Source organism: Myotis daubentonii, chromosome 3 (genome assembly GCF_963259705.1).
Source record: "Myotis daubentonii chromosome 3, mMyoDau2.1, whole genome shotgun sequence".
NCBI lineage: Eukaryota > Metazoa > Chordata > Mammalia > Chiroptera > Vespertilionidae > Myotis > Myotis daubentonii.
Genome location: NC_081842.1, coordinates 87,212,771 through 87,226,923, shown reverse-complemented (window position 1 = coordinate 87,226,923; position 14,153 = coordinate 87,212,771). Strand labels below are relative to the sequence as shown.

Sequence of the window (14,153 nt, the reverse complement as noted above, 5' to 3'; positions counted from 1 at the left end):
AGTTTCATGTTTCGGTGCGCTTTTTTTGTCTTGCTGGCAGACTTGATTTATAATAGTTGAAGTAGCACAAAATTAAAAATTAATTAATTTGAGTGAATTGGTAAGAAAGGGAGCTGAGTGGCTGTATTGAGATGCTAATAGGTCTATTCCAGACATATTCTGGCCATCTGATCCTCAGGAATACCCAACAGCTGTGGTAGGCAAAACTAACTGAGCACATTCAAGAGGAAGGGTCAAGAGTTTGGCATCCAACCCCAGTGGGGCCAAGCAGGGGCTGCTCTTGTTGAGATTCTACTTCTGGGATGAAAGCAGGTCAGATGGTTGAAATAATATATTTGTATGGCAATGCTAGAGAATAGCTGTATAGACTCAGCGATTTGATCTCAGGATGTGATTTTCTGGGGATTTTTGTGGAAAATGACTTCTTGAGCAGTTTTCTGTAAGACTTCCAGGATCTACAATGCTTGATTCATTGACTGTTTTATTGGGAGAATGCATAATTAATGAAATTATGATTTCTAGAAAAACACACAATCACTGGTATTTTGAAGTAAATATACTAACTGTTATACAACCTATACTAATTATTACATATGCACACTCAAAATGTAATACATTTGTACTCTTTGAAAAACAAATATTATATTTTACATCTACAATAAAATATTTTTTTCTTTTATATAACTATTTGATTTGTAAAATACCCAGTATAGTATAGTTTACATCTACCACAAAATAAAGAATGTCCCAAATAAATGTATACACACTTTAACAGCTAATAGCTCACTTTTGAAAATAAAATTCATTTTAATAAGCATCGCCTTTATAATTATTCAAAGTGTGTGTATACATTTTTGGGACACCCTATATATCATGCTTTTTCTAATTATGCAAATTAAACACATTCACTTATTATATATTTTTGTTTAAATTCAGAATAAAGAAAATAAAATCATTCACATTTCAATTATTTAAGATTATAATCATATGACTGTGTGACTAAATGGTAAAAATAAATAGTAAAGTAATAAGAATTACTGACAATTGGCTGTCAATAAAATAACACAAAGCAGCACTGATTTAAGTTATAAAGATTGACAAAGCTGTTTTGAAACAATTTGTTTCAATAATCGTTGTAGATCAAAACTTTAAAATTGAAATGATAAATTAAAAAATAATTAACGCAACACAATGCTTCTTGGAAATGTAACATATGTATAACAAACAAAAACAAAACAGAAATTTGTTGTTTTCTTTTAAACAAAGAAATATATCATTTTTGCTTTAAAAAACCCTTATTTTTCTGAAGAACACATTATACATCTTGTAACTCCATAAATCACCAGTGCAATATTTAGACTGATGGTTAAAAAAACAAAAAAGTCATTGGATAACAGTGTAATTTTCAGTGTTCCTTCTCTTTGATTTCTTTCTGTTTTTCCTCCAGTTGAATGAGGAAAAGTGATTAGCTATTTCACTATGAACCCGATTACCTCCATGTTTCAAGAGGGAATTTTCATAAACATATTAATCAGTGAATCAACCAATCACTCTTGACCTCCTGTAGCTAAATGTTAGGTAATTGAAAATTGATTGGCATTTGCCCCTGACCTAATGTATTCAGCTAAAATTTGCTATGGTAGTGGTGATCTTCACATATTTTAGCAATCCTGTCATACTATTTCTATTTAATTCACCAACAACACCTCTACTATTTCTGTCTCCACTAAATTGCTACTATCTGCTAATTAATACTACCATGACCACTAATACCTCGTATTTATTGAGGTTTTTTTTATTGGCTTTTTTTTAATTGAGTTTTTCATTTTATATTTATTGGTATATGTAATGCTCATAGCCACTGTCTTTGCCAAGTACTATTATTTTCCCTGTTTTTAAAAGGGGAGTAAGCTAGGTGGTATATCAGTCAATTTTTTAAAAATGATGTGATGTACATTCTGTTTCTCATTTATGTAGTTTATTATTTCTTATAACACAAGTAAGTAAATATATAATAGTATATTTTATTATGGGTTTTTTCCTCCAAACAAAGGTATAAGAGAAAATATTCCTCAAGAAACAAACTAAATATATCCTCTAATTAGTGAATAATTTATTTCCCCTCTTAGGGATACATTAAAGGGACCATGAAGTAGAATAGTAAATCTTAGACTTGTATTGATTGGGCAGTAAATAAAATTATACTTCACTGTTTCACAAAACAAGATTAGGTTGTCCTTTAGTGCAATAAAATGCTGATTTCAAACCTAGCTTGATTCTTTTAAGGTGCTTTCCAATCAATGAGGATATGAAAGGAAATGCATGGTTGGCAGAGTTGGGAATTCAACTCAAAGTCTAAGAGTAATATAATTGCTACAAATGCTGCAATATGAGCCGACGATTTTTAGGGCAGTTTCAAGTCAAGAACTATAATTCTACTGAGACAACCATTCCCGCTACAGGTTAAAATCCATAGGCTATTCCTGTTCAAGATAATAGTAACCATTTCTTAGGAGATACACAGGGATATTAATGTTTCAAATAAAATCATTTAATAATTACTATAATGTTCACTGTGAAAGCCATGTCCAGTTGTGCACTGCAGTGTAATGTTTTAGTATTACCTCTATATTTTTTATTTTCTATAGTTTATAATTATCAAAATATTTGGATTGGGTGGGGCTCTCCAATTCATTTGACAGATATAAGGTAAATATTATCTCACTCCTGGGTTCATTTATCTCAGTCCCTGTGTTTTCATAGTTTTTTTTTTTAAATTGTATTTATTTAAGTATGAAAATTCTTCCACTCAGAAAAAACTAAAGCCTCTCCCTTTAATATTCTCTTTTATTCTACCTCTAACAATGCTTTCAACTATAATTCACTAACACAGTGCAGTGAATTGGACCTTAGGAATTTGATTATTTTGCATATGAAAACATGGTCTTCAAATCTTAATTTACATTTTTGCAATACTGATTTAATGTTACACTTGATGCACAAACATTAATTATAAAATATATTGGAGGAAACTTGTCTATAATGAGAGATTTAACCAAAATTACAATGATTTTTAAGTTGTTAACAGAACTAGGTTTCCAGGAATTTCCATTTTTAGGAAATCAGAAGGAAAGCTTGTAACTTTGTTATATTTTATGTTTACTTGACTTATGTTTAAAACTTTAATCAGATAAACCTTTATATGTTAATATTTTAAAGTTTAAATAGTGTAATTTTTAAAGCATGAGCTAATTATATCACATGAATCACATAATTATCTACATCCAACATATTCAAATTATTTTTCTATAAAAGAGAAAATAAACTAAATATATTTTATGCCATCTGTTAATTGTTAAAACAAATATGTATTAATACTTTTTATTTAAAATTTAGTGATTATATAATTTTTATAGTAGTATTTCCACAAATACTTATGAGAAAATAAATGGAATAGAAAATGTAAAGAAGTATTTCAAAGTCTGTTTGTTTCTTATATTAAAGTATTATTTTAATCACTATGGTGCTTGCAGTAATAGTGATGTTGATATATAATTTCATTAGTGGCTGTCATATGATGTGAACATTTCATCAGCTGCATGCTACAAATGTGAATGATCCTATTAGATGTATTGGCTTTTTAATTTTTTCAAATTCTGCCTTTTGTGCTAAGTATATGTTTTTCAAAATGAAGTGACCCTTTTTCTTATGAAAGTGAAGTTGAGCGTCTGTTTTGAGCAAAGTTCAATTGCACTTAACCCTCCAGATGAACAATTGTACCCTCATAACTCAGTGTAATTCACGTCAATTTCAATTATTAAAGAGAATTTCAGGCAGAGTACGTATGTCTGGATATTCTTAAAGAATCATTTTTAAAAAGAAGAAAAACCAAGCCATAATATCAGTGTATGTAATGGTTTTTAATCACTTTCATTTCATTGTTTTTAAAAATTAAGTGGTGCAGATCATATCAATCCTAATAATAATTAGTACACAGTTGGTCTTTAAAAAAAATGAAGACTTTGAATCATGTTAAAACTTTTACCTCATAAATAAGAAGGTAAAATTTAAGCTATTATATTTATTCATTCTAGACCATCCAGGTTTTATAATTATCTGATTAATATTTGAAGGAGAGTAGTAAAGAGTGCTTTATATATCAGTGCTTCATTCTTCTTTTAAAGCATTCCATTGTTAACAATCTTAAAAATTAGCATCCTGCAATTATGAATTTATATATAATCAAACCTTATATAATAACTTCTTATATCTTATAAATTATTAATGTTGTAAATGTTAAAAATAATATTTATAAATTGTCAAAGAGGTTATTTTCACATTGGAAAATAATATGTAGAGGGAAAGAAAAATATAAGATCTTTATGTTGATTGTTCTGGCGAGATAGAAAAAAGATAAAAATCTAGTAGACTCTCATAATTGTGAAAATTCCCACTGCAATGGACGAGATTAATCTGAAACACCTTCTCTGAAGTGTGAATTAAATCTGCTCTTTCAGGATCATTGGCAGTCAATGTGGATGCCTGTGTATAACAGGGAACTGTTATCAGAGTGCTAGCCTTGACTGGTTAAATGGATTTTGCTTCAGGTTAAAAGTCTTCAGGGAATGGGTCAAATTGTTCAAGGACATCTTTCCTATTCCTGGGCAATGATGTAAAAATGAGAGCACAATAAGGTTACTTAAAACCAGCAACATACAAGATCACTGAGATATACTAGAATAGGGAATCTCAAGAGAATGAATTAGACCCACAGTCTGATACTGGCAAAGTCTTTGGGTGAAAGGCTAGAATGCCAGCCCTCTTTACTTTGCTCCTATGCCATGTGATTCCGGTATGCTCACTTTAAACCAGAGAAATACTGAAGCTTCAAAGGGAAACCCTCTGAAGTAGTGGCATAACTTTCACATATCATATGGGATTGTTACAATTATGCTATTTTATGCATTTAGATAGTGTTATTCTGAAGATGATCATGTGGCTGAGAAATATCACACTGCGCTAAAAGCCCCAATAAACTTCCAATACAGTTATTAAATTTTGAAGTTTATATTTTATAATTTAATTGGGAAAAGAGTGTTTTAGATACATAATAGTCCAAGGAAATCCTCTCAGCAAAGTAGAAACTCTTATAACTCATTAAATCCTATTATGAACTAATTATTTTATATGCTTTAATTTTTAGAAGAGAATATGTGTGAAGTTGCTATTTTGTATATGTCATGAAACTCTGAAGTTTAAAGCTATTTATTTGGAAGATGAAATAACATTTTAATGGCTCCCACATCAATAACGTAACACAGGACATAGCTGTCGATAACATGATCCGCTATTAAATAGAAGTAGCCCCCTGCTGGCCTAATTCTTTGATTCTTTCATTAAATTCTGTCAAAAAGCTTGTAAGGGACACAATAAAGTTGCCATTATTTCCATGGGCTATGACAGTTCGATTATTTCAGATGTGAATATACCGTTGACAATTGCAACTCTGCACTTTCTATGATACAACAGTCAGAGTTTCAATCACTTTTCTTTGACAGAAATTTCAGTAGCATCTACGAAAGTTAAATATGAATTGTAATAAGAAACATTCTCAGCTTCTTCAGAAATTTGCTGCTAACATTTTAATGATTTATTCATTGTGTCTCTTATTACCTTTGAAGTCATCAGAAAGTAATGTCAGATTAATGTTTTTTGGAACAGTTATCCTTCTTGGTAATACCAAACTGAACTTCTTGTCTTAGGAGTTCTTAATGATGCTGGTGTATCTGACATATATATATGTTTTACAGTTGTGAGCACTTGAAACAGAGTTTATTCTTGTACTATTACTTATTAATTATTGTATTGTTTTCCATATGAACAACTGTAAACTTACTTTTGCCCCACCCTGTATATTTATATAAAATGCGCTAAGTAAGAGCAAGAATTAGCATATAGTATGTAGGGCTAGTGGTTTTTGCTGTCTTAGTCTTAATAAGAATATCCGGCACCATTCAACAAATATTTATTGATCATCTATCTGTGCTAGTACTGTTCTAGATACTGAGGATAATTGCAAAGATAAATAAGTTCCAGTCATTATTTCCAAACAGCTCCCAATTTAGAAAAAAAAAAAAAAGGAAGAAGTCAAGTAAAGGAAATAATTTGGAGGAACAAAAATTAACAAACATCATTCTCTGAGATTAGAAAACACCATTCTCTGAGATCAGCCTAACTTGAGGAATAGAGGATTATTATAAAGAGCAGATAAGCTTAAGGGAGAACTTGAAAAATTATTAGGAGCTAATTTGACACTAAAAGGTAAGATTAATAAAGAAATTTGATTTGAAATAAGGTAAATTATGACAATCCTGAAGGTAAGAAATAAGATGTTAGCAAGAATGGCAAATATTTTAGAATTGCTGAAACATAAATTGTGAGTAGTGCAGGCAGGGATGGAAAATGTTATCTGAGAAATAGGCAGGGGACAGGTGATATTGCATCTCATATACCATCGTAGGAATTTTAATTTTATTTATGTGTATGTCTGGGGTGGTGCTTTTTTTGAAGTTGGGGTTCAGGGCTGGCTTTGACTGTGTTAAAACAAACAACTGACCTATATAAATCTTGTGACAGAAAGGAGATATAAAAAATGGAGGCTATTATAGTTGCCAATTCAAGAAATGGTGATTGCCTTATCTGGACCTGTTTTATAAACTAAGGAGAAAGAAGCAAACCCCAAAAGTACATATAGCATAAAATCCACGGAAATAGGGAGAGAGAGAGAGAGAGAGAGAGAGAGAGAGAGAGAGAGAGAGAGATAAATGACCCAGTTTTCTGATAAAAGAAATAGGAAATATGGGAAAAATACAAGGCTGTGAAAAAAGTGATGAGTTCAGTTTGGGGCATTTTGTAGTAAAAGTCTTTGTGGGACATCCAAGTTTAACTATTAAACAAACTTGAAATTAAAGTATAATTTTTACTGCTAAAGGCATGCTTGGCATGCAAATTTGTGAAATTCATCAATAACAACTCTAACTAAAAAACTAGAGTGGATGACGTTGCCCAGAGATAACTGTGAAAGTGAAGACAATGTTAATGTCTTGGGAAACACAGATGTTTAAAGGAATTGTCAATGCTTTTATGTCAGTTTCCTAATGTTTATGGTACTTATCTTTAATTCACCCATGTTACTTGCTCCCTATGTCAATGAACCTATCTAAATATTCCCAATTTAAAAAAAATACTTTGCAGTGTATTTTCTCCAGGTACCCTAATATTTAACTTCTTTCTTTATTCTCAAATAATAAGGCAACCTAATTATTTCCTTAGTTAGTTGAAACATCTACTGCCTGTACTTTTTAACCATAAAACCCCTGCTTATGTTTTCCTTGTGGACCTGTATGGAAGTAATGTTCTAGGCGTTCCCAACATGGTGCCTCCATATTAATGACCCCTTTCCCCATCAAGTCACATTTCCCAGATCTCTGTGAAGCAAGTGCTCTCAAAGATCACTGCGGAACTCATTGTAGAAAGTCTGTCTTTCCAATGCTCACTTCCGCATTCCTAGTCTACATTCCTGAATAAGGACAGCCAATGTTGTCTTAAAACTAAGAAAGTTGATTTTATCCAAAACCAAAGTCAGCATCCTCCCTACAAAATCAGTTGTTCTGAGCCACTTTTCTCCATTGGCAAAAGCTCCTTTATTTTTTGCTTAGATCCATAGAAGCTTTATGGACTTAAGTATCCTCACACAATTACTCAGTTGATTCCTTCCTTTGTACTTATTGGCCAATCTGCATATCTTCCACCTTGTTTTAGGACTTCAGAAATGTTCACACGTATCACCAAATTATTACTTATTATTGGTTTTGGGATTGTTTCCCCCCCTTTTAAAAAGTGTTTGGTCTTTCTTTTCTTCCTACCTTTATCCCATGTAGAATTGCAAGACTAATTTCCCTAATTTGTTGTTCTAACTTCTTTTTTACTTAAATCCTCAATGTCTTCCATTGCATACCAAATTCTTCAACTTGGCTTTCAGGAATGTCTCAGTTACCTTCTGTTCTTATTCCCACTGCTATCCTGTACTGACCTAGCACTTAAACCAAACAGGAGGTCCTTCTGAGTTCAACAAACTGATGTACTAACTCCATTAAAATTTCCTTAAAAGACTCAAAACTTAAATCATTGTTCATTACTTGGGCTTTATTCTATTGCTCTTTTTCTTAGGGTGGTTTCTGTTTTTAAAAATCCTATCATATGTGTGGGTTTTTTTTTCCCTATATTTTATGTCTAATAAAAATTCTATGTGAAGCCTCATCTGGTCCCTACCACAGTAAAAATTCTCCCAAAGAATGCTTGCTGATAGCTCTCTGTAAGATTTGCAAACTTGATAACAAGGATTCCTCATGTCTGTCCTCCTCATGAGGCTGCATAGTTAGCTAATATTAACAACAATCTCTCAGAGAATCATTAAAGAAACAGACGTAGAATAAGTGGTCTGGGACTATTAAACATAAGGTCCAGCCTTGGGTCTAAGCAGTGAGACCTGTGGCGTCATGTCTAACAGTTTTGCTTTTGAAAATTTGAAAGTCTTCAAAGTTCAGTTATCAAAGTTCTAGACATATTCTTGTCAAAATATTGGTTTTTTGTTTGTTTTTTTGTTTGTTTTACATCAGAATCCTCCATTCTAAGAAACAAACACACAACAAACAAAAAAGAAAGAAAGACAAGAAAAACGTAAACAAACCCTGATAAATCAGAACCTAAAAACACTTCTTTTCAGGATTTGTTTTAACTCTCACATAGATAATAGTTATTTCTTTAAAAAAGAAAACAAATGTTTTAACTTATATCAAGTGATAAATGCTTCAATCAAATTAATTTATATATATAAACATTGAAAATGATATATGAAGAAGGTGATTGAAATATATGAGAACATATTATATGTTAGATATGTTTTACATAATATTTCAACCCTGAGGTAGGTTATACAAATCTAATTAATAAAGATAAAACCATAATTCTGCAACATTAAGTCATTTCCCAAGGTAACATGTTCAGTAAAAGTAACAACTCTAATTTAAATACAAACCTATCTAATTACTGAGCTCATGCTCTTTCCACTATTACATGATTGTAAATGTATTAAGCAATCAAGAACAAGTCACAAAAATATTCAAATACCATTTTAATTTAATAAAAATTTGAATTTTTGTTAATTTGTCCTACATAAGTCCATCCATTGATATGTTTTGTTTATTCCATGATATTGATGTATATGGATTAAAAAAATCAAACTGTTTAACATTATAAAATATAGTCTATTTAATAAAAATATATATTGAGGCATTTTATCATTCTGAGTACCTCAGGATATCGCATTTAAATATATTGTGTACATTATGTTAATCATTGTATTTCATTTTGTCTTCCTACATGGAGCATATGTGGATAAAAAGAATTATGGCACATGCAGCCTAAGAGAAAGAAAATCATGAATTACACTTTGAGTCTTAGTTTCTATAGATCTTCTATTTAGGAATAATAAATTATAGAGCAAAAACATGTCATAGTTATAAGAACGTTTCTTTTCAAAAGAAATATGAAATATTTGCAGAGGAAATGTGATTCTATATATTTCTCATACTGCAAACCATTTCTAAATTTCCATATATGCTTGCCAAGGAAAATGATAATTAATGTTTCATTGAATTCTTTGAGAAATGTTGAATTCCATGACTGGTTGTACCATATTTAAGCATATTGTGATAGACTACATTCCAAAAGAAGAGAGAATATTTTATATTTTTGGTTATTTGGGTTAAAAAGATAATCCTCAAGTGGAATTCAGAGTAAAAATATATTGGATTAAAAAAGTCATATTCTGTTTGCCAGTTGCTACTTCAGCAGAATTTATTTTAATTCCTGGATATTCTTTTAAATCCCTAATAATTAGAAAACATTGAAACTTTTGTCTGTGATTTTTTTTTTTTATAATTCTTACCTGAGGATATTTTTTTCCACTGACTTTTTAAGCAGAGTGGAAGGGAGGGAGGAGGCAAGGAGAGAGAGAGAAAGATTGATGTGTGACACATTGATTGGTTACATCCTGCATGAGCCCCGACCTAGACCGGGGATTAAACCTGCAACCAAAGTAAGTGCCCTTGACTGGAAGTCAAACCTGTGACCCTTTAGTCCAGGGGCCAAAGCTCTAAACACTGAGAAAACTGGCCAGGGCTGTCCATGCTTTTTAAAAAATATATTTTTCCTGTTTATCATGATCTTTACCTCAGTAGATGTCAATAGCAGGTACAGTATTGTTTGCAGGAGTTCATTTTTCATCTTGAAGACTTTATATATATAATGTGGTATGATTTGATATAACTATATTAATTTAAGGTAATAGTATAAAAGATCAAAAATAGTTTAGGGAAAACATTGGTAGAATTTAGTTTTTAACTGGTTTGCTTTAAACTTACTTTATTTATCCTTGACCCCAACTTAGTCATTCCTCATTGCCAGATGTCATGTAGTTATTCCAAGCAATAGAAAAAAAATTTATACATTGACAAGCAGAGAGGTGAAACACTGGTTAAAAGAATTCTGGAAATGATACTTCTGATCCCAGTAGGAGTTATAGGTTTACATTAGAAAAAATAGGCAAAGTTTTTTCTGATAATAACTATAAATTATATACTATAGTATTTTATCCCTTTTCTCTTTTTCCAATGACCAACTGTACTTCACTTTAGAGAAAAAAAAAAATCCTTAAGTACATGTCTGAGACAGATACCATACATTTATATTTAGGAACTCTTGAAGTTTACTCTGAAAAAAAAATGGATTTACAAAATTGAAAGATTCATATAATTCATAACCATACCTTGCCTGACTCTCCACCTCAAAGTTACACTTAAAAAAACAACAACACAGAATAAATGAAAGTTCTCAAAAACATGCCTGGTTTAGGACAGCCTTTAATCATTAGCTATTCCTGTTCTCTTAGCCTCTCTGAATTCATGTATTATAGTTTGATCTTTTAAGTATATGTACATATTTATTAGACAGCTACACTTAAGAAGGAGGTCAAGAAAACTGACAATTCCTTGCAAAAATTCAAACTTAACTATATAATCCTATATATTAAAAGCCCAGCGACATAATGGTGGAACGACCAGAATGACCGGAACAACTGTGGCACCTCGTCCTGGCCAGCCCCCCTCCCAACGGGCCCCCCTATCCCACATGGGGGCCTCCATTGGGGCAGGCCAGTTGGACCACACCAGTGCACTTATTCACGCACCAGGCCTCTAGTCCTATATAATAAAGAGCTGATATGCTAATGGTCATCACACCCTCACAACATCACGACATAATGGCTCAGACACTCAACAATGGAGAGAGAGGAATGGGGACGAGCCAGGCACTAATGAGCTTGTGAGAGAGGAATGGGGACCAGCTAGGTTGTGGCCTGGGAGAGGGACACGCTTCCAGCCACATGGTCCCAGGCGCCAGTGGCTGCGCTTGTGCCTGCAGCCGGGAGAGGGACAAGTTGCATGCTCTGTGGTCCGAGGCACCAGTGGCTGGGGCTGTGGCCCAGGAGAGAGACAAGCCATCTGCCCCACAGTCCTGGGTACCTGTGGCTGCAGCCCGGGCGAAGCCACCCGCCCATGGTCCCCTGTGGCTGAGGCTGGCCTGGGAGAAGCCGGCCCAGGTCATGGGTGCCTGTGGCTGGCTGGAGGAGAGAATCCTGGGTCCCCGGAGTGGGCAAGGCAGAGGCAGTTAAGGGTGATCAGGCCAGTAGGGGAGCAGTTAGGGGCAATCAGGCCAGTAGGGGAGCAGTTAGGGGTGATCAGGTAGGCAGGCAGAGGGGTTAGGAGCCAGCAGTCCTGGATTGCAAGTGGCAGTCAGACATCCCACAAGGGGTCCCAGATTGGAGAGGATGCAGGCTGGGTTGAGGGACCCTCTCCCTCCCATGCACAAATGTCTTGCACTGGGCCTCTAGTTTTAAATATAAAGGAGCAATCTGCTGAGTGCCTATGATTACATTTTCTTAAACCTTAGCTTTATTTTATATTGCCTTAGACACTGAATTTAGTCAATTAAGAAATTCTAATGTGAAATTATAGTTTGTGATTAGTTTATTTAAAATAAAGAAAATGAGCTTTTGGTTTAACAGTAGCAAAATCAAATGATATGCTTAGCTCATGGTCCTGCTTTATGGAACTGAAATACCTGCTTCCTTTCCATATTTTAAGTTGATTAAAGAAATTAAGGTGGACCATTTATTAGAAAATATACTATCAATGTTAAAATGTTGGGGTGTAATAGTGTTATTGTGTTTATGAGAATGTCCTTAGTTTTAGAAACATATTATGAAGTATTTTAGTAATAAAGTGTCATTCTGTATGCAAATTACTTTGAAATGCCTCACCAAAAAAAGGAAAATCCTATGTAATAAAGAGCTAATATGCAAATGATTGTTGCGCCCTCGCACCCTCATGCCCTCACTCCCTCGTGTTAGGGCCAGGGGACCTGAGCCAGGCCGGGGGACCTGAGGCTGTGCCCCCAGCCCTTCAGGGCTTGACAGGAGTGGGGCCAGCTAGATTGGGGTCTTGTGCGATTTCAAGGAGCGCATGGGTGGGCGGGGACTTGACTCTGGGTCCCACGGCACACCCCAGACTCTGACGAGGGAGATTTTCATATAAATTTTACTAATTTTCTTTCATCTCTGACACGTCTATTATAGACAAAGGGAAAATAGCAAAATTAAAATATTTCCTGTAATTAATTCCCTTTTAACGTGCACAAATTTCATGCACCAGGCCACTAGTTAACAATAACAACAACAAAAATATATCCAGAGAAATGAAGCAATGATGCAAATACAGCAAAATGTCAAGATTTGGATATATAAATAAATGGAATATAGGGGTTCATTTTTTTTCATTTATAGTTTTGAAAGTTTTTGCAGTACAAAGGCAAAAGAAGTAGCTTTATATGTACATCTATATCTTCTAACAATTCACGTCACTCATTTTCTCAAAACCTTTCAAAGGAGTTCATCTCACTCAAAAATAATGTCAACACCACTGAAAGCAAGGTTGGGTGGTTATCAGGGATTAGGGTGGGGTGAGCATCCTATCTAATAAAAGAGAAACATGGTAATTAGCATACGACCGCTACCTTTCCCATTGGCTAATCAGGGCAATATGCAAATTAACTGCCAGCCAAGATGGTGGCTGGCAGCCAGGCAGCTTGAAACTAACATGAGTCTTGCTTGCTTCAGTGACGGAGGACTCCAACGTTCCCCGCCTGCCGCTGCAGGCCTCTGAGTTGCAACTCTAAGCAACTATGTAACAAATATAGAAGCTAAACAAAACCCCAGAAACCTGCTTTAGTCCGCCCGGGCTTCAGCCAGCAGGATCGCAACATTGTAAGCAAAGGCCAGAAACCTACTTTCAGCAGCGGAGGCCTAAGAGCTGGAGCCAAGCCTCAAAGCTAAAGCTGGCCCAGAATTAAAAAAGAAAAAAGAAAAAAAGGAGATGTTGGGAGCTTCAGTCACCCCCAGCCTGAAAACAGCCCTCAGCCCCTCACCCAGACTGGCCAGGCACCCCAGTGGGGACCCCCACCCTGATCCAGGACACCCTTCAGGGCAAACCAGCCAGCACCCACCGGTGCACCAGGCCTCTACCCTATATAGTAAAAGGGTAATATGCCTCCCAGCACCGGGATCAGAGTGACAGGGGGCAGCGCCCAAACCCCCTGATCGCTCTGTGGCTCTGTGTGTGACAGGGGGTGGGGCCACAACCTCCCTATCGGCCCTGCTCTGTTCCTGACAGGGGAAGGCACCCCAACCCCCTGATCAGCCCTGCTCTGTGCCTGATAGGGGGGAGCTCCCCAACCCCCTGATCGCCCTGCAGCTTTGTGTGTGACAGGGTGCGGCGCCCCAACCCCCTGATTGGCCCTGCTCTGTGTGTGACAGGGTGCGGCGCCCTAACTCCCCTCCCCCACGGGCCCTGCACTGGGTGTGATGGGATAGAGCCATAACCTCCCCATCGGCCCTGCCCTGAGTGTGACAGTGGCGGCGCCCCAAACCCCGGATCGGCCCTGCTCTGTGTGTGACAGGGGGTGGTGCCGCAACCTCC

General features: G+C 35.1%; 1 protein-coding gene across 1 annotated transcript in view; it reads left to right on the top strand.

Moving 5' to 3' along the window:
- EPHA3 (EPH receptor A3) overlaps positions 1 to 14,153 on the top strand; it is a 373,137-nt gene that overhangs the window by 140,332 nt on the left and 218,652 nt on the right. The gene's annotated exons all lie outside the window — the stretch shown is intronic.